The 23,966-nt window shown below is 35.2% G+C and overlaps 1 pseudogene; it reads left to right on the top strand.

Moving 5' to 3' along the window:
- The first annotated feature begins 14,793 nt into the window (after window positions 1-14,793).
- Window positions 14,794-22,140, top strand: LOC113350591 (annotated as a pseudogene).
- The last annotated feature ends 1,826 nt before the right edge of the window (window positions 22,141-23,966 follow it).

The raw sequence follows: 23,966 nt of genomic DNA, 5'->3' as shown, positions 1-23,966 counted from the left end.
AATGACAATTAAATTGATTACCTTTGTAATTAGTTTGGTTATGTATTCCAATTAGATTAATTATGGGTTCTCTTGTAATTAATCTAGTTGAGTATTTTCGTGTCTCCATAAGTTCTCTTATGTTGAGCACAATCAATTGAATTGATCACTTTTTGTGTTTAATTTGGTTGCGTATTCCTAATAAATTAATCATGGGTTTACTTGTGATTAAGTTGATTGAGTTCTTTGGATATAGAAAATTGTTCTCATGGTTTTTGGTGTCCAATAAAATCCTTATTTTCTTTTAAAATTAAGGTCGCTCTCGTTGTTCTTTCGGGAATGACATCAAATGAGGGAGAGTTCTTTTAAACTTGTGCTTAATGGTCATATCTTGAGGGGTGTGCGGCTATGGAATTTTAGAGGAGTTATCTTATATCTTTAAACTCATTGATGAATGTATTTAGCTTCGGATTTATGATTGCATCTAAATTAGTTGGTATGTATTTTTTCTCTCTCGGAAATTTCATTATGATCTCGTTCTTGTGCCTTTGCCAATTTTATTGACAAAAAGGGGGAGAATTAATATGTAGTTCACACTACAAATACATATGGTTTTCAGATCATTGTGTAAGGGGGAGTGGTTTCCATGTGAGATATTATTGAAGTTGTGATACAATTGGACTTTGACACTGTGTAATAATACTATGACATTGTATAACAATGATCGAGACCGATGCTTTTTCATTGTTATAGCTACAGATCTTCAACAGCGGTGATGCTAAACTTACAACCTTTGGGATCATTGGACTACTTGGAAGTGACGAAGATTTCGAGGAATGTTGAAGATTAGAAATGTGGAATAGGATCTACTAAAGTTTCTTTATCTTTTTTGTATTCCATATGTATTGATAGTTTTGTCATTAAAATTGACAAAGGGGGGGATTGTTAGAGCATTGCTCGGACGAAATCGCATGTGTTGTTATCTAAAGCATGTTTGTCAATGTTAGTGATCAAAACTATAAGTCTTGATTTCTAGTCTATTATAGCTAAGTCTCGGACTAGGATAGAAAGTGTAGTTAAGCTCAAGGACTTCATGGCGATTCATCATACAAGTAGAATAACTACTCAAGGAACCGGTGGAACTTCTCGATAAAAAGGTATGTGAAGACTTGAACTTATCTATCGCTCAAAAGTCTATCTACTCTATCTCCTACTCCTTGAGAAAATAAGTCGTATGCTATATATATAGACTTGGATTATACACATTTAGTATTTCGAGCCGAGTATACCTCGCCTATCTATTTCTCGAAATATGTGTTGGTAAGATTTTCGCTTCGATCAAGTTTATCTTTACCATGAATGTTTCAATCATCTTGAAAATTTTTTTGACGAGAAATGGTGTAACAAATATATAACGTCCTCTAAGAATGTTTCAATGATTGAAATGAGAGTTTAGATTACATAACCAATCGTGGACATAAGCATTGTTGTGGAAACACATTTATGTATAAGTCCTATTCCTTGAACCAAAGTTTGCGAACTTTGTTGATCAAGAGAACCGGTAGAATGGCGTGAGCCAAGTCCGCGAACTGCCGAAGTTTTCAAACCCGAGAATTTCTGCTAGAGTTGACAAACTACTTGCATGAAGCTAAGTCCGCGCACTCAGTCCGCGAACCGGCAAAGTTCTCATACCCGAGAATTTCTGCTGGAGTTTGTAAACTCTGCCCGGTAACTTAAGTCCGCGAACCTAGTCTGCGAACTTGAGAAGGTTATATATCTGAAGATGATTTCTGAACTTAAACTTAAAAATACTAAGGAATGCAGTTTTCGAACCGTGGCTATAAAAGTTCATTAACCGATTTAAGTGAATCAAATCATCTTTGCTTCAATTGTGTCTTGTTTAGTGTATGAGATTTCCTTGCAATTGAACAACTCTCTAACTAGTTCATATTGAAGTCATTTGAACTAGTCATGGTGAAGAAGCACATGGTTGATATGAAATGCTCATATGGCTAAACCTTTTGGTTAACTATTGTTGAACCAACAAGTGCATACGTTTGGGTACGGTTAACAAACCTAAAAGCGTGCATTGTCAAGTGTGTATAACAAGCTAAGTTTTCGATCTAACGGTTGAGAAATATTAGTTTTAATCTAAATCAGGTTTTCTTCTAATGGTGAATATTGGATGCTTTGTTACTAAGACAACATTGATTGCAAACCCTGATTTGAAAGACTGTATAAAGGAGACATCTAGTATTGTGCAAAAATAATCCCCACACATTACGTGTGATATTAGTTTACGTTCTAGAGTCGATTCTCCTTTAACCTTTGGTTTTCTTCTTCTAAAATCAGGTTAGCGACTTAAAGACTTCATTGGGATTGTGAAGCCAGGCCGATACTACTTTTATCGTAGTTGTGTGATCAGATCTTGCATCTTCTGTCATACGAGTACAATCAGATTGATTGGATTGAGATTGATATCTCCGATAGGAAAGATATAAAAAGTAATCACAAACATCTTCGTCTCATTGTTTATGATTCCGCAACATCTTGTTTCGCTACCATACGATTAATATTGTTGTGAGGTGATTGATAACTCTAGGATGTTCTTCGGGAATATAAGACCGGATTATCGATCGGTTCCTGTTCACCTTGATTATTATCAAAAGACGGAACAAAACCTTTAGGGTTTATCTGTGGGACACAGATTGATCCTTTAATAGACTTGTCTGTGGGATACAGATTTGTTTATTGTCAAAGCCTGCGATTTTGGGTCGTAGCAACTCTTAGTTGTGGGTGAGATCAGCTAAGGGAATCAAGTGCACAGTATCTTGCTGGGATCAGAGGCGTAGGGAGTAAAACTGTACCTTGGATCAGTGGGTGACTGATTGGGGTTCAACTACAGTCCACTCCGAAGTTAGCTTGGAGTAGGCTAGTGTCTGTAGCGGCTTAATACAGTGTGTGTTCAATCTGGACTAGGTCCCGAGGTTTTTCTACATTTGCGGTTTCCTCGTTAACAAAATTTCTGGTGTCTGTGCTATTTCTATTTCCGCATTATATTGTTTTATCTTTATAATTGAAATAATACAGGTTGTGCGTTAGATCATCAATTAGAGTAATCCAACCTTTGGTTGTTGATTGTCATTGATTGATCCTTGGATATTGGTCTTTGGTACCATACAAGTTATTCCTTGTGTTTGATTAAAGACTCGCTGATTTCTATTAGCTCGAGTAAATCAAAACAAGAGAGAGATATTAACTCCTTGAGATACTTTTACCTAGACTGAGTCTGAGTGTCTAGTTGATTCTCTAGAAAGTATTTCGGAGTTAGTCTATACAGATTGCTAAGCGAAATATTGGGTGGTTTTGTTAGACCCCCGCTTTTTCAATGTCATCAGGAATACCATCATTGTGTACAAACTTATTTTTTTGTTTTGATGATGATGATTTTTTTTCAGCAATGAGCTTTAAGATTTCTTCATCTTCAATCTTAAGAGTAGTTACAAATTTGTCTAGGATCAGATGCATATCTTCAAATTTCTTTTCAGAATTTGTAATCTGATTAAAGCAAGTTTTCTCTAACTTTGTTAGGTTATCTGAAACTGTAGCAATATTTGTGTTAACTGTAGTTATACCAGCATCAACAACATTACTAGCAGTAGTACTTGCAGTAATAAGATTGGTAAGCTTGGTGATAGAAGCGTCGAAAGCTTCTTGAGTAACGGTGCCATCCATAAAGAAATTTTTTTATAACAATAATAGGGTTGCGGAAGCGATTCAAACATGATCCAATAAAAGTTGAAAAACCTAAACTAAGCGGATGATACCAATTGATGTGGTATAATGAAAAGATAGCAATGCAGAGATTGCTGGAGGTAAAGAAAGAAGATAATTGATTGAGAAGAAAAAGAAACAGAGAAAATAGAAGATAGTTTTAATAATAATCGATTGATAATAAGATGTGTTTGTATAAGAACAAGACTAGCCTTTATATAGGCTTAAGCAAATAACAAAACTAGGAAACGTAAAATTAAAAGGAAAACTAAAAGAGTCATAAATTAGTGAAAGACATAAACTATGAGAACTTAAAAGCCAAGCTTCTACGAGGAATCATCTAGAACGTGTATATGCCTTGCATCATGTTGACTACCCATTTGAGTTCCCTTTTCTTTGATCATCTTGGGCCTTAATGTCTTGGAGGATGGTAACATCTACTAAATGGGTACACTACTTCCAAAATTATGTAATCATCATTTGAGTAGCTTTTTCATCTGGTGTCAGTTTTTTTCCTCTTAATGTGAGGAATAAGGATAATAGTTTTACTATCCATTTTCTCGGGATGTAAAAAATACTAACTAGCAGGTTTTTGACACGTGAAACTAAACTTGTTAGAGCATTGCTCGGTTGAACCCACCAAACGTTGGTATGTCAAGTTTGCTTGTCATATTTTAGTGAATCAAAACTCATCTAAAGAGTCGCGTGATTATATACTAGAGTCAACTTCTTATAGGTTAGCTTGAAAATATTAGGATATGAGACTTACAAGTATTACATGAAGACTTGAAGATTGCGAAGAATTATGGAGCTACAATGACAACAATCATCCTTCCTCTTGAGGTTAGTAATATTTGACTTGAAATGTTTCATTCCCTAACGTATCTTTCAAGTTGTGCATATTGAAAACGAAACTGCGAAGCAGTGTATGAAACTCTAGATGGACATAGTATTAAGGAATACAATATGAGGTTTATTTCTTAACCATTAAACTTTGTACAAAATTTCGGTGCAACTGCGGTACTTTAATGCCAATGTTGATTCAATTGCTTCTGGTTAAGATAAACAATTATGCAAGTTGATTTATTTGGTTTGTATGGATTATTTAAGGCTTAACAAAAGTGTTTTCGGGATCATTTGATTAGTCCAAGTGATTTCCGGATAAGAGAAACTAAGATTTTCGGATCCTAGTTAGACTTATCAAATGTGGAGGATTCGGTTATTCAAGTATAACCGAATGCCTTAACGAGAATTACTAGTTAACTAACCTAGTATTTTTCTTGTTAAAAGTAAAAGGTGTAAGTTATCTTTGTGAATAACTAGAGCCTGATGAGAAAAATAAAGTTAATTTTTATCTTTATTTTGGTCTTATCGAACAAGCGATTGTATTTGTACAATCGGTTTAGCAAGAAGAACTAAGGTGATTAGTCGATTATTGGTTTGCTAAACTATAAAAAAAATTATTAGTGAAATTGTTTTCTAGATGACATATTAAAATCAAATTACTTGTTGTTTCGGTTTTAGTATTGGTTATCTAAAGATAGTGTGTAAAACCCTCGTGCTCAACTCTTATAGGTTTACAATTTCTCTTTGTGAGATTTGTAAGATCCTTTCGGTTTGTCCTTTATTTTTTCGTTTCTTTGTCATTTTTGTGTCAAAAAGGGGGAGAAATATATGGAGTAAACAAGTGGTATTGGCTTATTGTGAGTTGGTATCACTAAGGGAAAATGACATATGCGCTAAAACGGTTATTCTAACGAATAGGGTGAAAGCATAGACTAAGAGGGAGTCACATGTCATGTGATATGTAGTTATGAGGTACTACATTGAAATAAAAAAGAAGTGAAGATTGAAAATCTACCTAGATTTCTTTTAGTGTGAGTATTAGCTTTGTTATTATGGTGTCAGCAGCGACATTTAAAAGATTGAATTTAATGCAGGTTATGTGTTGTTGAACTTAGAATCAAGCGTATGTGTATAATGAATTCTTGTAATTTGTTTATCCATATTATGTAAGAGTTTTTCCACTAAAATTGGCAAAGAGGGAGATTGTTAGAGCATTTCTCGGTTGAACCCACCAAGCGTTGGTATGTCAAGTTTGGTTGTCATATTTTAGTGAATCAAAACTCATTTAAAGAATCGCTCGATTATATACTAGAGTCAACTTCGTATAGGATAGCTTGAAAGTATTAGGATATGAGACTTACAAGTATTACATGAAGATTTGAAGATTGTGAAGAAGTATGGAGCTACAACGACAACAATCATCATTCCTCTTGAATTTAATAATATTTGACTTGAACTGTTTCATTCCCTAACATATCTTTCAAGTCGTGCATATTGAAAATGAAACTGCGAAGCTGTGTATGAAACTCTAGATAGCCATAGTATTAAGTAATACAATACGAGGTTTATTGCTTAACCATTAAACTTTGTATATAAGACATCGACATAATCGTATGAATGCTATTGTGATTATGTATGGGTGTGAGTGAAGATTTCATCCTAGGAAACAATGTTTTTACATTCGTTTAAAGGAAGTAAGTTCACAAACTCGTTTGTGGATCGAAAGGGAAATCACTAGGCTTATTGGTATCTTCATTCATTGCAAATCTATTTTGAACTACCAATATGTGTGATGTGTATAACCGCTCATAAACTTGTTAGTTTTCTTGGTAGAACTATTCATATATGCCTGACTTAAGTTATTGGTATAACTTTTATTAGTAAAACCGATCTTAAGTAATCACTCAAGATGGTATGTATGATCGATGCCTTGTAAATAGCAAGTTTTTAGTTAAGGGGAACCGATCCTATGAATATGTGCAACAAGTTCTTAGAAGATGGGGGAACCGATCCTATGCACATGTGCACCAAATTACAGGTAGTTACCATAAGTATGTGGGGAACCGATCCTAGTACTTAGTCAACCGAGTTTTGGTAACTAGTGTGACTAATCATAGTACTCACGTGGAGTTAGAATCGAAACTTTTTTTGGTAGAACGGTGAAACCCATGTGTAGTAACTTGATAGGATAATCAATCACATAGTTCTTGGAAGTCGGATGCAAATTGCTTCCAAGATTGTAAGTATGAAAAAGGACTTGCAAGGTAAGGATGTCGTCATTCTTTGAACACGTATTGTAACTCTTATCATTAATTGTTCAAAGATATTCTTTATTAACTAAAGAGAATCCCAGGATCGAAATAAATTGAGAATCTTTTAATTAAGGTTTCTTAGTTTTTATATGCTATTTAATTTCATATTGTAACTCATGTGTAGTGACTTGATAGGATAATCAATCACATAGTTCTTTGAAGTCGGATGCAAATTGTTTCCAAGATTGTAAGTATGAAAAAGGACTTGCAAGGTAAGGATGTCGTCATTCTTTGAACACGTATTGTAGCTCTTATCATTAATTGTTCAAAGATATTCTTTATTAACTAAAGAGAATCCCAGGATCGAAATAAACTGAGAATCTTTTAATTAAGGTTTCTTAGTTTTTATATGCTATTTAATTTCCAGCAATTAAATGCATATATTTAGAAAATAATAATTAGTAATGTGCATTTACTGATTATAGATTTTTCTACTGAGATTTCCGTCAATATTTGGACAGAGCATTTCCAGGAGTTATGAAAACCGATTCTGTGTCTATTGCATATCTTTGAAAATATTTGGTTTTGGAATTCCTTTGTGTCCAAAATTCCTTGTGTATGAATATTGAAGTTTGAATTTCTAGCAAACTAATCCTCAGAGCCAGCAAAACTACCTCAGTTGTATTGTTACTGGTGGAGCCGCCTATCGGAGAGGAAAGTACCCTAATTAGGAGAAATATCTTACGACCGCTCAGTTTAAAGACTTCTTTGGGATTGAGAAGCTCTATTAGTACCGTTGGTGGGAAACTAGATAATTGCGGTTTATTATTAGTTTTCGATTGATTTGATTGACTAACGGTGGTTGAAATTTTATTGCACCTAGTTAGTTTATGCTTGAGAATCTTCTCTTCTAATATAAGATTCACTCAAACTAGATCGAAGTTTCGACGGGGATCTTTAGACTGTATGTAGATCTAAAGACGTATTGTGATAATCCAACATTAACAGACTTCATTATGTGCGTGATTGATCACAAGAGATTCAAGTTTGATTGTGTGCAGGTGTTTATTGAAGATCAAAGAAGATTTTTAAAGACAAGAAGACTTTTGGGTTCATAATCTTTGGTGTGCACAATACTTGATTCGACTGGAAAGGGATCCAACAATAATCGATATATCTTTGTGATAGCCTTGATCGATTAGTTGAGTAGATCGGCATCAACACACTTCTTTGTGATTAATAATATTGATTGATTAAGGATTACAATCACTTTGGTGATTGGTAAGAAAGAGATATAAGGACCCAACAAAGGAGTTTATTGGTTTTGGTCAAACTCATATCACTTTGATTGAAAAGAGTTGTTACCGAACAGATTTATTGTTCCTTTACTGTATGGAATACGAACCAAAGAAATTTTTCCAAGTGCGTGACTTATTACAAGTTGGAGGTGCAGGGATACTGAGGAAACTGGGTGAACTATAGGTTTAGTTGTTTGGTCTCAACTATATGAAGTTGGTTTAGATTTTGTATTGCGGCTTAATTCTGAGAGTATTCAATTTAGACTAGGTCTCGGGGTTTTCTGCATTTGCGGTTTCCTCGTTAACAAAATCTTGCTGTGCCTTTTACTTTTCTATTTCCGCAATTATAATTGTTTATTATAATTAGAAGTAAAATACACAAATATTAATTCCCATTTACTTGATAATCAATCCTATAGTGTTTGGTTAAGTCCGAACCTAGTATCAAGTAAACATACTTCGTTGTTAAACTGTCTCGATCTGGTATCCATAGACGATCACACGAAGTGTGCAACCGATTAGTTGTATTGTCTCGACATTGTCCATAGAAAATCACTTTCGTAGAAAGGGACTTATAGGTGGAAAAGTTTTAGATTGAGGTATATTTGGGTACCCTCGTCTTTTCAATTGGTATCAGAGCAGGAAAACTCGAAAATATCTAATAATCTGTGTTTGGTGCGATCCAACCTATAAGAATTGAATCTAATGGATGATTCAGTTAATTTAAGCCAAGATGAAAAAATGGAACTTGAGAATAATATTCTCCATGAATCTACTGAACAAGATGACCCCTATAATGTAGATACTGATGAATGACAAACATGCCTAAAAAAACAACTTGATGAACTTTCTGAAGACGGTGACTTAGAAATTGATTAAGATGTTGAAGAAGATATGTCAGAATTTTCTTCCATTCTAAGTGTTATCTCTACAAGAAAACTATCCACCTCAGATGTGGTTGGGCTGCTTGCTCCCTTGTGTAGAGAAAATAGGAAACTATGAAAAAATTTCTCCGGTTTATTTTATGGATATCAGAATTCTAGATATCTTCTCAAAGACTGCAAAGAAATTCTAATATCAAAAACCCCTGAGTTTGAGAATCTTAACAGGAAACATTACCTGTTAAATAAGAAAATTGTTGAGACTGAAGCATGGATCAATTCTCAACAATTAACAAGTAAAGATCAAGATGATTATGATATTTCGAGAAAAATCCTCTTGAGGATCAACTAGATGAAGCTCTTGAAAAAATCAAGTTATTATAAGAAGAAGTTGCAAGAGTAAGAAATCTCAATGATAGCTCAATCAACTTGTCCTCCATATTGGATTCGGGAAGATGTCATGGCGACAAACGTGGTTTAGGTTTTGATGGGGTCAATACTTCACCAACCAGCAAGGAAGTTAAATTTGTTAAAGGTACTTGTTCCTTTACTCCAGAAGATTCAATTGAACCAATTCTTGCATTCGAGCCAACCGAGAGCTCAAGCAAGATTCTAACAAAAGACATTTCCAAAAATGTGAAGAAGACTCCATTTAAGGATCAGCATATCGATCGAAAAATTCATAAAGGTAAATCTAAAAACTTACTCCTTTCAATAAGCATTGCTATTATTGTAAATATAAAGGTCATATGCAAAGAGACTGTAAAATTCGAAAGATGCAGAATACTCTGTCTTTTGTTTCAAAGGAGATGAACAATTTCACCTTCGAAAAACATTTAGGTAATCATTGTCCCATGAGACAAAAGAATTTTTACAAAAATTCGGATTCATACCCTAAGAAAAATATTCCTCAATGGAAGAAAAGTAAAAAGGGTAACCGATTTACTAATGAGGGTATGAGATCTGATGTTTCAAGGTGGAAATATGCAATGATACAAGAAATGAAGAATCTTCATTCAAAGACCACCTCCAAGTGGATTTTAAAACCTGAGATGGTACCCAAGAGGAAACAATCCAAAACAGATTCTAAGAAAAACAAGAGAGTTGTAGTCTTAGACAAAGATGACTATGAAAGTATAATTATCAGACTTAAAAAGGAGTTGAAAACTTCCAATGAAGATGCTTCACAAACATCTTTTGACAATCTGCTAGAATGTCACAAGGGAAAAAGGAAACTAGTCAAAAAAATATGATAAATCTGGTCTTACCTGTGAGCGTTTGTTTTCAGTTTTTGACTGACAATATAAAAGAAGAAATTTGGAATAATCTAAAAAGGATCTAACTGAATCCAAGATTCTTCAAAAGGAATTCTCTAGTAATGGCTGCAAAGCTAAAATAAGATTGGATTCTTATTTGAAACTGGGATACTTTTTGTAAAATTATTATGAATAAAACTATCATATTATGAATAAAATTATTGTTTTATAATTTTTCTTGTGATAGTTTTCGGTTACATATCATGTGTTTGAATGCTTTATTTTTTTGCTATGTATGTTTATGGGATGTTTGATTTCGGTTTTCTAACCTTGATATTCGATCTCATAATTGTGATAACCCTTGTGGTTTGGGTGACTTTTTGATTTAGCGATTGAGTTCTAGCCCATGTTGGTAGGCTTTATCAAAGGATCATGAGGGGTTCCTGTAGAAACAATATGTGAAAAAGTCACAATATGTAGAATCTTTGGTTTAGCATAAAAGCATATGTGTTTCGAGGTTCTAACGTTTGCATCGCAAAGTTAAAACTGGTTTTCAACCTTTTTCTGGTAAAGGTTGGTCTTTGTTGTTATTCTTTTGTTTTGCGGGAGGATAACAACATTTAATGGGGGAGAGTTCTAAGTGAACTTGCGCTTAATGACATATCTTAATGGGAGAAGAGAATGTGGAATTTGAGGTAACAATCTTGTTAGTTAATTGTTTTCCTGTTTAAGAAAAGCATGATTTTATTTCATACCTTTATTGCTTTTGTTTAACAAAATTTTGAGCACAATTGATGTGTATTCCATTATTTGTGTATGGATGTTTGATTGTGATTCAATTGTTTCCTGTTAAAAAAAACTATTGTTATCTTTCGTTATTGTTTGATATCAATTGTTTAGGATTACAAAATTTCGGTGCAATTGCAGTGCTTTAATGTTTATGTTGATTCAATTGCTTCCGGTTAAGAAAAACTATTGTTATCTTTCATTATTGTTTGATATCAATCGTTTAGGCTTACAAAATTTCGGTGCAATTGCGGTACTTTAATGCCAATATTGATTCAATTGCTTCCGGTTAAGATAAAAAATTATGCAAGTTGATTTATTTTGTTTGTATGGATTGTTTAAGGCTTAACAAAAGTGTTTTCGGGATCATTTGATTAGTCCAAGTGATTTCTGGATGAGAGAAACTACGATTTTCGGATCCTAGTTAGACTTATCAAATGTGGAGGATTCGGTTATTCAAGTATAACCGAATTCCTTAACGAGAATTACAAGTTAACTAACCTAGTATTTGTCTTGTTAAAAGTAAAAGGTGTAAGTTATCTTTGTGAATAACTAGAGCCTGATGAGAAAAATAAAGTTAATTCTTATCTTTATTTTGGTCTTATCGAACAAGCGATTGTATTTGTATAATCGGTTTAGCAAGAAAAACTAAGGTGATTAGTCGATTATTGGTTTGCTAAACTATCAAAAAATTGCTTAGTGCAATTGTTTTCTAGATGACATATTAAAATCAAATTACTTGTAGTTTCGGTTTTAGTATTGGTTATCTAAAGATGGTGTGTAAAACCCTCGTGCTCAACTCTTATAGGTTTACAATTTCTCTTTGTGAGATTTGTAAGATCCTTTCGGTTTGTCCTTTATTTTTTCGTTTCTTTGTCATTTTTGTGACAAAAAGGGGGAGAAATATATGGAGTAAACAAGTAGTATTGGCTTATTGTGAGTTAGTATCACTAAGGGAAAGGACATATATGTTAAAACGTTTATTCTAACGAATAGGGTGAAAGCATAGACTAAGAGGGAGTCACGTGCCATGTGATACGCATTTATGAGGTACTACATTGAAATAAAAAAGAAGTGTTGAAAATCTACCTAGCTTTCTTTTAGTGGGAGTATTAGCTTTGTTATTATGGTGTCAGCAGCGGCATTTAAAATATTGAATTTAATGCAGGTTATGTGTTGTTGAACATGGAATCAAGCGTATGTGTATAATGAATTCTTGTATTTTGTTTATCCATATGATGTAAGAGTTTTGTCACTAAAATTGAAAAAGGGGGAGATTATTAGAGCATTGCTCGGTTGAACCCACCAAGCGTTGGTATGTCAAGTTTGGTTGTCATATTTTAGTGAATCAAAACTCATTTAAAGAGTCGCTTGATTATATACTAGAGTCAACTTCGTATAGGTTAGCTTGAAAGTATTAAGATATGAGACTTACAAGTATTACATGAAGACTTGAAGATTGCGAAGAAGTATGGAGCTACAACGACAACAATCATCCTTCCTCTTGAAGTTAGTAATATTTTACTTGAATTGTTTCATTCCCTAACATATCTTTCAAGTCGTGCATATTGAAAACGAAACTGCGAAGCTGTGTATGAAACTCTAGATAGCCATAGTATTAAGGAATACAATACGAGGTTTATTGCTTAACCATTAAACTTTGTATATAAGACATCGACATAATCGTATGAATTCTATTGTGATTATGTATGGGTGTGAGTGAAGATTTCATCTTAGGAAACAATGTTTTTATATTTGTTTAAAGGAAGTAAGTTCACAAACTCGTTTGTAGATCGAAAGGGAAATCGCTAGGCTTATTGGTAAGAAAGAGATCTAAGGACCCGACAAAGGAGTTTATTGGTTAAGCGGAAGAGCCTTTGTCAAACTCATATCACGTTAATTGAAAAGAGTTGTTACTGAACAGATTTGTTGTTCCTTTACTGTTTGGAATATGAACCAAAGGAATTGTTCCAAGTGCGTGACTTATTACAAGTTGGAGGTGCAGGGATACTGAGGAAACTGGGTGAACTATAGGTTTAGTTGTTTGGTCTCAACTATATGAAGTTGGTTTAGATTTTGTATTGCGGCTTAATTCTGAGAGTATTCAATTTAGACTAGGTCTCGGGGTTTTCTGCATTTGAGGTTTCCTCGTTAACAAAATCTTGTTGTGCCTTTTACTTTTCTATTTCCGCAATTATAATTTTTTATTATAATTAGAAGTAAAATACACAAATGTTAATTCCCATTTACTTGATAATCAATCCTATAGTGTTTGGTTAAGTCCGAACCTAGTATCAAGTAAACATACTTCGTTGTTAAACTGTCTCGATCTAGTATCCATAGACGATCACACGAAGTATGCAACCGATTAGTTGTATTGTCTCGACACTGTCCATTGACAATCACTTTCGGAGAAAGGGACTTATAAGTGGAAAAGTTTAAGATTGAGGTATATTTGGATACCCTCGTCTTTTCGAAACTCCTAGACCTTCACATGAGACCAATAAATTATGCATGGGAATTAGGTCCAAGGTTTCAAAAACATCCGTTTTTTCAAACGTCCATTAAAACGGTCACACCCATGTGTCGTACCCATGAGGAACCCGAACTCTGTGCCTATATGTTACCGATAAATAGGAAATAACAACAGCTTTTAAGGACCGTTTTCACACACGCGTTATAACCGTTTTTCTGAAATCAGTTTGAATGTATTTTCTTCTAAATATTTTTTTAATGCGCGTTTTTCAAAACTGTCTTCCTATTATCAAGCACGTTGTAATCACGTAAATAACTTTCTTACAATTTGCTTCGAGTGTTTGTCTGGATTGAAAGCTTAAAACTTACAATTAAATTTTGAAATAATACATGGAAACTACATGATTAAAACTTGAAATTTTAAAAAACATATTATTATTAACTAGTGTTTATCATTAAAAAGTTACGCGAACCAATTGCGATCACCACATTTTTTCGAACTATTATACAAAAATTATTTTTTTTTACTAACAACGTTCTTTAGACTCGTTATAGCCTTTCCACGCAGATTATAACGGTTAGGTAGGGGTTTTCAGATCATAAATTTTTTTTATTTGTTATTTAACCGTTATAACCCCGGTTATTAAAAAAAGGCCACGCTTAATGAATAACGTGTTTTTGGCCCGAGATGTGCTCGCACCCATCAAAACGCATTAAAATGTCACGCTTAGTACCCGTAACCTGAGCCGTGACCCGTTTTTCAAACCTTGATTAAGTCCCCTGCCCATCCGGGTTAACCCAAGTTTTACAGTCATACTGGCATCAAGACATAATATCAAACGCACCACATGATCATATCTTGTAATTCTTGCATATACTTTCCACAATAAAAGTTGATAATAGATATATCCGCCACTGGACACTTTGAAGACCCTTAGGTGTTGCCTGTCCACTTTTATGGAACTACCCTTAGGTGTTGCCTGTCCACTTTTATGGGACTTAAATAACTAATCCAACTTAGTTTCATTGATAAAGCAGTCTCTATGGATTCTATTTACGTCGTGGATATCAAATCGGGCTAACTTTGTCACCCTAGCTACAGAGACGGTTAGGTTTGGTTCACGCTTTTGCTCTCTATTTAAACCGTGTCTAGATCACGCAGATTGTGTACATCTATCTTGTTTATCTCTACCCTTCTCTGTTTAGCCATGTCTTCCAAGGATGAAAAGGGTGGTGACCATAAGTTCTCAGAGGAATATCTTGTATTGAAACCTCAAGGAGGACATTCATGGGATTTGTTACATCTTTTGTTTTCGAGTAACGTTGATATCAACAAATTTGTGGAGTGTTCAGAAGGGATGAAGGTGCATGGTGTAGAAAACCGATGGATATTAGTTTTGTCTGTCATTTTAGAGAAAATCCTTCACCACTTAGCAAAGCCCATGTATTGGCTGAATTGGGTTATTGAAACTTACCTCAACCTTGTGTTCAGTTATGACAACTTCTCCAGTTTTTTGTTTGGTTTACTTCACGGTTAGTCTTTTTTTGTTTTTTTATTTCACGGTTAGTAATATCTTTGTGAATTTGTTTGGAGTATGATTTATCGAGAATTTCTTTTAAATATTACTCAGTCACATCACACGAACATGCATGCCTAAAATGTACGGTTTACAATCTCATTTATACATATTTTCGGCTGTAATAGTGAGTACGTATACGCCATTTCCGAAACTACGTATATACAGGGAACGTTAATATTTGATGCGGTTTATATGATTGTGCAGGAAAGTTGGTTATGCCAGATGAGTCATCGGAAAACTATTTGTCTATTATGGGAAACTTCGACACTAGATTTGAATTAGACAAGAACACAAAAAACGGAGATCGTAGGTATCATGGAGCTTTGTCAGCAGTGGCTGCTAAATTGGCGTACGAGAATGAAGCACTAGTTAAAGACACGATTACCAATAAGTGGAAGGTATAACACGCTTAAGACATCAGTTTCGAGTGGTCTTAACATAACTGCAAATACAATTGTATTTGTACTTATTGATTTCTGTTTAAATTCAATTGTGTGCACGTGTTGCAGATGGAGTTTCTTGGCTTCTATAATTTCTGGGACGGTAAGATGATTAGATCAGTACTTCATTATTGGTAAATCAATCAATCAAGTGGTCTAATTAGACGTAATTAATTTGTTATGGCAGATTTTCAAGGTGAAGCTTCGACGCAGGCCTATATGTTCCAAGATAGAAAGGATGATCCTGAATTGGTCGTAGTGGCATTTCGAGGTACTGAAATGTTTAATGCAGTTGATTGGAGCAGTGACTTCGATATCTCTTGGTACGGTCTATTGGGTATTGGTAAAGTTCATGGGGGTTTCATGAAAGCTCTAGGGCTACGAAAGGGTCTAGGATGGCCACAAGATCTCAAACAACAAGAAAATGACAAACGTATGTTTGCCTACTATACTTTGAGGGAAAAACTAACAGACATACTGAGAAAGAACGAAAAGGCAAAAGTGATTATCACTGGACATAGCTTGGGTGGGGCACTCGCAGTTGTGTTTCCAACAGTGTTGGCGTTCCATAAGGAAGACTTGCTGTTAAAAGGTTTGAAGGAGTTTATACATTTGGGCAACCAAGAGTCGGGGATGAGAAACTCGGAAAATTCTTGAAGGAACAACTTAGGATTAATGGTGTTAAGTATTGGAGGTTTGTTTACTGTAATGACTTGATCCCTAGAGTCCCATTTGATAATAGAAGTTTCTTGTTTAAGCATTTCGGAACTTGTCTCTATTTCAACAGTCTCTACCAAGGAAAGGTTAGTCCATCTAATATTCCCAGATACATTAGCTAACTTGGCAAGGTGTTCTGTCTCACAATATAAATATTTCATTTTAAACAGGTTGTTGAAGTAGAACCAAACAAGAACTACATTAACCCAGCAGAAGTGTTGCTAATGTCATTAACCGGAGGCTTTGAGCTGATTAGATGCTTCTTTATTGGATACGTAATGGGGTCTGAGTATTCTGAAACATGGTGTATTAATGTGGAACAAGGTAAAAGAAAGCAATACTAGATTGCTATAAGTAAGAAGAGAAGAGAATTCAAGCAAGAAGAGAAAGATAAGTTTTGTGTTTAATAATTTGATTGAGTAATAGATGGATCTTACAAGACTTAATCTAGCCTTTATATAGGCTTGGAGAATAACTAAACTAGGAAACAGAAAACTAAAAGGAAATCTAAAAGAATCCTAAAAATAAGAAAGACTGAAATTAGGAAACCATGGAAGCCAAACCTCTAAGCGGAATCTTCTGGAATTGTAGTATGCCCTGCATCAGTCCCCCCTTCTAGAGTAAAACTCGTCCTCGAGTTGTCCAAACAAACCAGAAGTTCATTGTCACCATGAAACGTAAAAATCTCTTGAACATTAAATGTGTTGGAGATATTCCAATCATTTGGTAGATCAATAACATAAGCATTATCATTGATCTTCTTTAAAACCTTGAAAGGACCATATTTCTTCATCTTGGTTTTGTTATAAGTACCCACTGGAAATCTCTCTTTTCTTAGATGTATCATCACGAGCTCCCCTTCCTTGAAGGTTTTAAACCTCTTGTGTTTATCAGCATCCTCTTTATATTTAGAATTGGACTTCTCCAGTTTAGATTTTACTTCATTATGTAATTCAGTTGCTTTGTCTACAAAAGAGTCGGCTGCAGTGTTTGTACTCTGTATGGTGGGTAAGGCTACCAAATCAAGAGTATGATTAGGTACTTTATAGTACACAATCTCAAATGGAGTTTTCCCAGTAGAACGATTCACAGAAGTGTTGAAAGCGAATTCCATATGTGGCAATAACACATCCCACTGCTTACTATTATCCAGGCACTTAGCTCTAATCAAATTCCCAAGTGATCTATTAACAACCTCAGTCTGTCCATCAGTTTGCGGATGTGAAGTTGTGCTGAATTGTAGAACTGTGCCTAAGCGCATCCATAAACTTTTCCAGAAATAACTCAAAATTTTGGTATCTCTGTCAGAAGTTATAGACTTTGGAACCCCATGCAATCTTACTACTTCTTTAAAGAACAAAGAAGCAATATTAGAAGCGTCAGTTGATTTCTTACAAGCCACGAAGTGAGCCATTTTAGAGTAACGATCAACTACGACCATAACAGAATCATTACCTCTAGCAGTACGAGGTAAACCAAGTATAAAATACATACTTATATCAACCCAAGGTGCATCAGGAACTGGTAAAGGAGTATACAACCCGGTATTTTGAATTGTACCCTTTGCTCTCTGACAGACCATGCATTTTTGTACGAACTTTTGTACATCACGTTTCAAAGATGGCCAGAAATATCTTTCTTCAATCAGGGAAATGGTTTTATCTCTCCCAAAATGACCACCAAGACCACTGCCATGTAATTCTCGCATAAGATGTAAACGTAAAGACCCTTGAGGAATACATAATCGATTCCCTTTAAAAAGAAAACCTTCTTGTATAAGAAAATCATCAACCCCATGAGTTTGAGAACTGCATTGATCCCATAGTTTGCCAAAATCTTCATCTTCTGGATAAATGTCTTTGATATAGTCAAATGCATAACTCTCATTACGAATTGTAGTTAATAGATGACTTCTTCTACTTAAGGCATCAGCAACTTGATTCAATTTGCCACTTTTATGTCTCACGGAGAAAGTGTATTTGTTGAGTGTGGAAAGCCATCGATCATGCATTCTGTTAACTTTAGCAGAAGTATTCAAAAACTTCAAAGCATGGTTGTCAGTGTTGACAACAAATTCCCTATGTATAAGATAAGTATGCCACTGCTTAAGAGATTGAACAAGAGCCAATAACTCTAATTCATATGTAGACCATTTCTTTTGTGCATCTGAATTCTTCTCACTGTAATATGCAATTGGATGACCCTCCTGTGATAATACTGCACCAATACCAACAACAGATGCATCACAATCTATTTCAAAAGGCTTGTTGAAATTCGGAAGTGCAAGAATTGGTGCCGTACAAAGCTTTTTTAAGAAGAATAAAGCTTTTATCCATTGCTTCCGTCCACTCAAACTTCTCCTTCTTGAGACAGTCAGTCAAAGGTGCAGAAATAGAGCTAAAGTTCTTCACAAATCTTCGATAGAAAGAAGCCAAACCATGAAAACTACGAACATCACGAATAGAAGTAGGAACTGGCCAATCTTCAATTGCTTGAACTTTAGAAGGATCGACATGAATACCATCAGTAGAAATCACATATCCCAAAAATGTTACTGAAGAAGCCATGAAGGTACACTTCTTCAAATTAACATATAAAGAGTTGTCAGCAAGAACTTGAAACACTTGTGAAAGATGTTGGAGGTGTTCTGGCTCACTGCGACTAAAAATTAGTATGTCATCAAAATAGACAATAACAAATTTACTGAGAAAGGGTTGGAGAACCTGATTCATAAGTCGCATAAAAGTACTAGGTGCATTAGATAACCCAAATGGCATGACCAGCCATTCATATAAACCTTCACGTGTCTTGAATGCTGTTTTCCACTCATCTCCACCTCGAATGCGTATTTGGTGGTAACCACTGCGTAAATCCAACTTAGTAAAAATAATAGAGCCCGACAGTAAATCAATCATATCATCAATACGCGGGATCGGAAATCTATAAGGAATGGTGATGCGATTTAATGCTCTGCAATCGATACACATCCTCCATCCATTGTCTTTTTTACTAACCAAGAAGGCAGGACTGGCACAAGGACTGTTGCTAGGTCGTATCAAACCCTTTGTAAGCAAATCATTTACCTGTCCCTGTAATATCTCATGCTCAGCAGGACTCAAGCGATAGTGTGCTTGGTTTGGTAAAGAGGCTCCAGGAATAAAATCGATGCAGTGTTGAATATTCCGTAAAGGAGGTAATGCAGTTGGTAGTTCATCTGGAAATAAAACATTATATTGAAATAATAAGGGCTTCACCTTTGCAGGCAACTCAATCATAGGCTTAGAATCTTCATGGGAATGTAAAGAATGTTGTGGGTGCAAAGAACGAATAACAGTGGCTACGACAGCATCAGTCTGCGCACAAGAGTTTGAAGTGGAATTGGATGGACTAAGAACCTTGGTTTTCCCATTATGAACAAAAGTGTAAGTATTCTCGAATCCATTGTGAACCGCGTGAAGATCGTATTGCCAAGGTCTGCCAAGAAGAAGATGGGTTGCCGTCATATTAATGACATCACATAGAACTGTGTCTTCATAACCCTCAAAAGAGAATGACACATAACACTGAAGAGTAATCTTCTGTGTGCTAGAGGCATTAACCCATCCTACAGTGTAAGGTTCTGGATGAGAAGTTACTGGTAGTTCAAGCTTCTTAACTACGTGATCAGCAATATAATTATCCACACTGCCACTATCAATTATCATCTTGCAGATTTTACCCCCAATATAACATCTTGATTTAAAATACTGTGTCTCTGAGACTTGCATTGTTGAGTAAGAAATAATGGACGAATCATCCCAACAAACTCGTCGTCATCACCAGGTGAGTCTTCATCTTCGAACTCATTAAGCGCACCAGTGACTTCATTAATGAACTGAGGTTCACCAATCAAAGCATTGAATTTCCGACAATCACTAGAAGTGTGCCCCGATTGCTGACATTTATTGCACTTATCTCCACGAAATTTTGTATAAGCATTATTAGCTCGCTGTTGCGGTGGAAATTGTTGTTTCCTGTTATGAAACCGATTCCCTGTAGTAGGAGGAGTTGGTTGCAGAGAGTGAGACTGCTGACCCGGCTGAAGATCAACTGGATTGGCTAAGATAGGTGTAGCCAGAGGTGGAGTATAAGGCACAATATGGCTAGGTTGTCGATGTGAATGGCTAACATCATCATAAGGAGGCCTGGGAATATTCAAAACAGTATCTGGAGAAAAGTTTTGAGATGAATTGGTACCCCTGTAAGTATTTTGATAACGCCCTTGTCTGGATGGATAAATCCTAGAAGAACGAATAAGACGATTTTCTATCTTAATAGCTTGCTGCACAGCTTCGACCATAGTAAAAACTGAATGAGTCATACCATTTTGTATTAATCTATTCAGTCCCTCAATGAATCTTGCAACTAACTGTTCTTCAGATTCTTTGAGTTGATTTCGTGCGACCAAATTATAAAAATCTGACACATATTCTTCAACAGTTCGTGCCCCCTGCTGAATGTTTTGTAATTTGATGAAAAGTTGCTGCATAAAGTCTCTAGGTAAGAACTTATCCCTGATCAAAGTTTTCATACGTTTCCAAGTACGTATTTTCGGTTTGTTAGCGTTTCTACGATCATCACAGATCTTATCCCACCAAGCTGCAGCTCCTCCTTTGAGTTTGTATGTCACAAGTTTAACCTTAGAATCTTCAGGGACTTCCATGAATTCGAAAAAAGCTTCTACCTCAAAGAACCAATCAGTTAGTTCTTCAATACGAAAATTTCCAGAGAAGTTGGGAATATCAGCTTTTAGTTTATATTCTGGTAAAGAACTGTAAGGGTTGTGACCAGTTTTTAAGCGTCGTTCTTCAATCCAATTCTTCTCTAGATCGTTCTCACGTTCATCTTCATCATCACTGTCAAGTGCAGGAGAAACTATCTTCTTCTTTGAATGACCTATGAAACCTTCATATGGTTTCTTAATGTTTAAAGTACGCAATACATCTTCAGGTACTTCATCATTCTGTAAAAACTGAAGTATATCTTCTTTAGTTTTTCCTTCTAAGTCTACAAGCTCAGGCATATCCAAATCTAGATTTATATATTTTGCAACCTTCAAAAGTTGATTCTGCATGGTTTCAAGCTTGGTATCTCTTAACCCTAATTTGTCCTCCATGGACTTCTCAAGAGCTTCAGTAATGTTTTTTGCCAAAATCTCGGTATGAGATTTGATGAGAGCTTCGATTGCTGCTAGAGTAACTGGTTGAGTAGTCATTTTTTTTATACGAAAAGGAACTAAAAAAAAGGACTGAAAGGTGTTGCGGAAGCGATGTAAAGGATCAAGTTATAGGATGAAAACCTAAAACTAAGCGGTTGATACCAACTAATGTGGAACAAGGTAAAAGAAAGCAATATTAGATTGCTATAAGCAAGAAGAGAAGAGAATTCAAGCAAGAAGAGAAAGATAAGTTTTGTGTTTAATAATTTGATTGAGTAATAGATGGATCTTACAAGACTTAATCTAGCCTTTATATAGGCTTGGAGAATAACTAAACTAGGAAACAGAAAACTAAAAGGAAATCTAAAAGAATCCTAAAAATAAGAAAGACTGAAACTAGGAAACCATGGAAGTCAAACCTCTAAGAAGAATCTTCTGGAATTGTAGTATGCCTTGCATCATGTATGGCACTACTTAGGCTCTTTGCTGGAATGATCATTCCAGGATTACCAGCTCACTTTCCACGAGAATATCTCAATGTTACTCGGTTGGCATCCTCGAACATATACGATATCCCTCTTGATCAAACCGTAGACCTAACCAAATACCTACCGAATAAGCAAGGAGATCATACAACTGAGAGTTCAAGTAGCACATGATTTCGAATTATTCGTCTTGGAAGTTTGTTTTCTTTCCTTGTGGTATTTGCTTAATTATGTTGGTTATATCATTTGTAAGGTGCAGTGTACGTAAGTAGTGGTTACCGAGAATTGTTGGGTGCAATAATCAAAAATAAGGAAAAATCAAATAAGAAAAAGTTATTGATACTTAGCTCCTTTATAATGGAAGTGATCGATTTGATGAAACGAACGAGTTCCTCATATCTCCGCAACAGCAACAAGGCAAAATTTTGGAAAAACAGAGTGAGTCACGTGTTCAACACGTTGTCCTTAAGACATTAGCGCCAGGCTACACTCAAGAGTGATGCTATAGCCTTCACAGGACGGTTATCTCCAGGATAAAACACCCAACTGCACCTACTACTACCATATGTAGTAGATGCTCAACTTGAGCTTGGCAACTCCGAAAAAACTATAAAGGAAAATCTCGAACACTTGAGAAAACAATATAATATTTTTTTTCCCTTAGGGGTTCCTCTAAATATTGAGCAACCCCTTTCCCATAGATTTTACAAAAGTAGTGAATTTGTTTATAAAATTGACAAATACAACTTAAGAAGAAAAATTCCCCGATGTGGGACTAAAAGGTTTATATAGTTTCTTAAAACTACTAAAAATTGGAAACTCCACAATGTGGGACTAATAAGTTTCATTCACAAAAGAAAATAATAAATTATAATTTTTATTAAAACTTTAAAAAATTATTTTTTATTAATCGTTTTCCAACAATCCCCCACATAAATGAAAATTTAATAGAACATGAAAACACAGATATATCTTGGTAAATCAACATCCCAATCTCACGATCCAAACAGACTGATCGTGCAACTGTTGAAATCATACTAGTCATTTTTACGTCCTCTCCCTCACACAAAAGTGTGTTGACCCCAGGGTCATACTATGGATTGCAGAAATCATAATAGTATTGAGAGCTTTCATCTTTAGTTCTCACATGGTGAGACTATAGGTCTCTTTCACCAAAGTGAAGAAGCATGAACTAGTGAACCCTTAGTGACCTTTAGGTCTTAAGTTCCAGTAATACCAAAACCATCAAAAAGAAAATCACATAAAAAGCGCAGGAAATACCATTTTAGTCAGAGGTGTCCATGAGGTCTTGAACCTTTGCTTAGTGAGATATTACCGGAATTACTTGTTAGAGACAGTGAACTATGTCTTGAACTGCTAGCATTTGATGTAATTCGCGATAACAACCACGGGTGATATCTCCAAGGTTGCTGCCAAGCTCGTGCCGTTTTGTCCAATTTGGCCCCGGACATATCCTGTTTCTCATAATGCTCTAGAGAATCAAAGCTCATATTCTCATAGGAAGCAGCTCACTTCCTCATTCATATAGGTGAGTTTCCATAAAGAGTGTTACTGCTACACCCAACTTCAATCTTAAATTGAAACTATAGAACTCATTAAGACTTCTTAAAAGTCATCCTTCACATGCGGTCACACTATCACGTCTACACCATAGGGAAGAGATAGAGAATAAAATTTTCTGATAGTGTTTACCTTTACCCACCACAAATTAGTTGTATCATTCGAAACTTTGATCTTGGGATCTCCAGCCAGCAAGGTTGAGTATCCTTCATGGCAAATTTAATTTATGAGCTTAAGCCCCTTCCCCATCGATGCATTTCTAACTATCTCTTGGGATAAACCTTTCGTCAAAGGTTGCGCGATATTCTCCTTGGACTTTATCCAATCAATGGAAATAACGCCGACTGAGATTAGTTATTTTCATCTTTAGCTATTATATCTTTGCTAACACAATGTATAGATATAGCTGGCACAGGCCT

The sequence above is a fragment of the Papaver somniferum genome, chromosome 2 (assembly GCF_003573695.1).
Source record: "Papaver somniferum cultivar HN1 chromosome 2, ASM357369v1, whole genome shotgun sequence".
Lineage (NCBI taxonomy): Eukaryota > Viridiplantae > Streptophyta > Magnoliopsida > Ranunculales > Papaveraceae > Papaver > Papaver somniferum.
The sequence above is the reverse complement of the archived record's forward strand: the minus strand, read 5'-3'. Positions and strand labels throughout refer to the sequence as shown.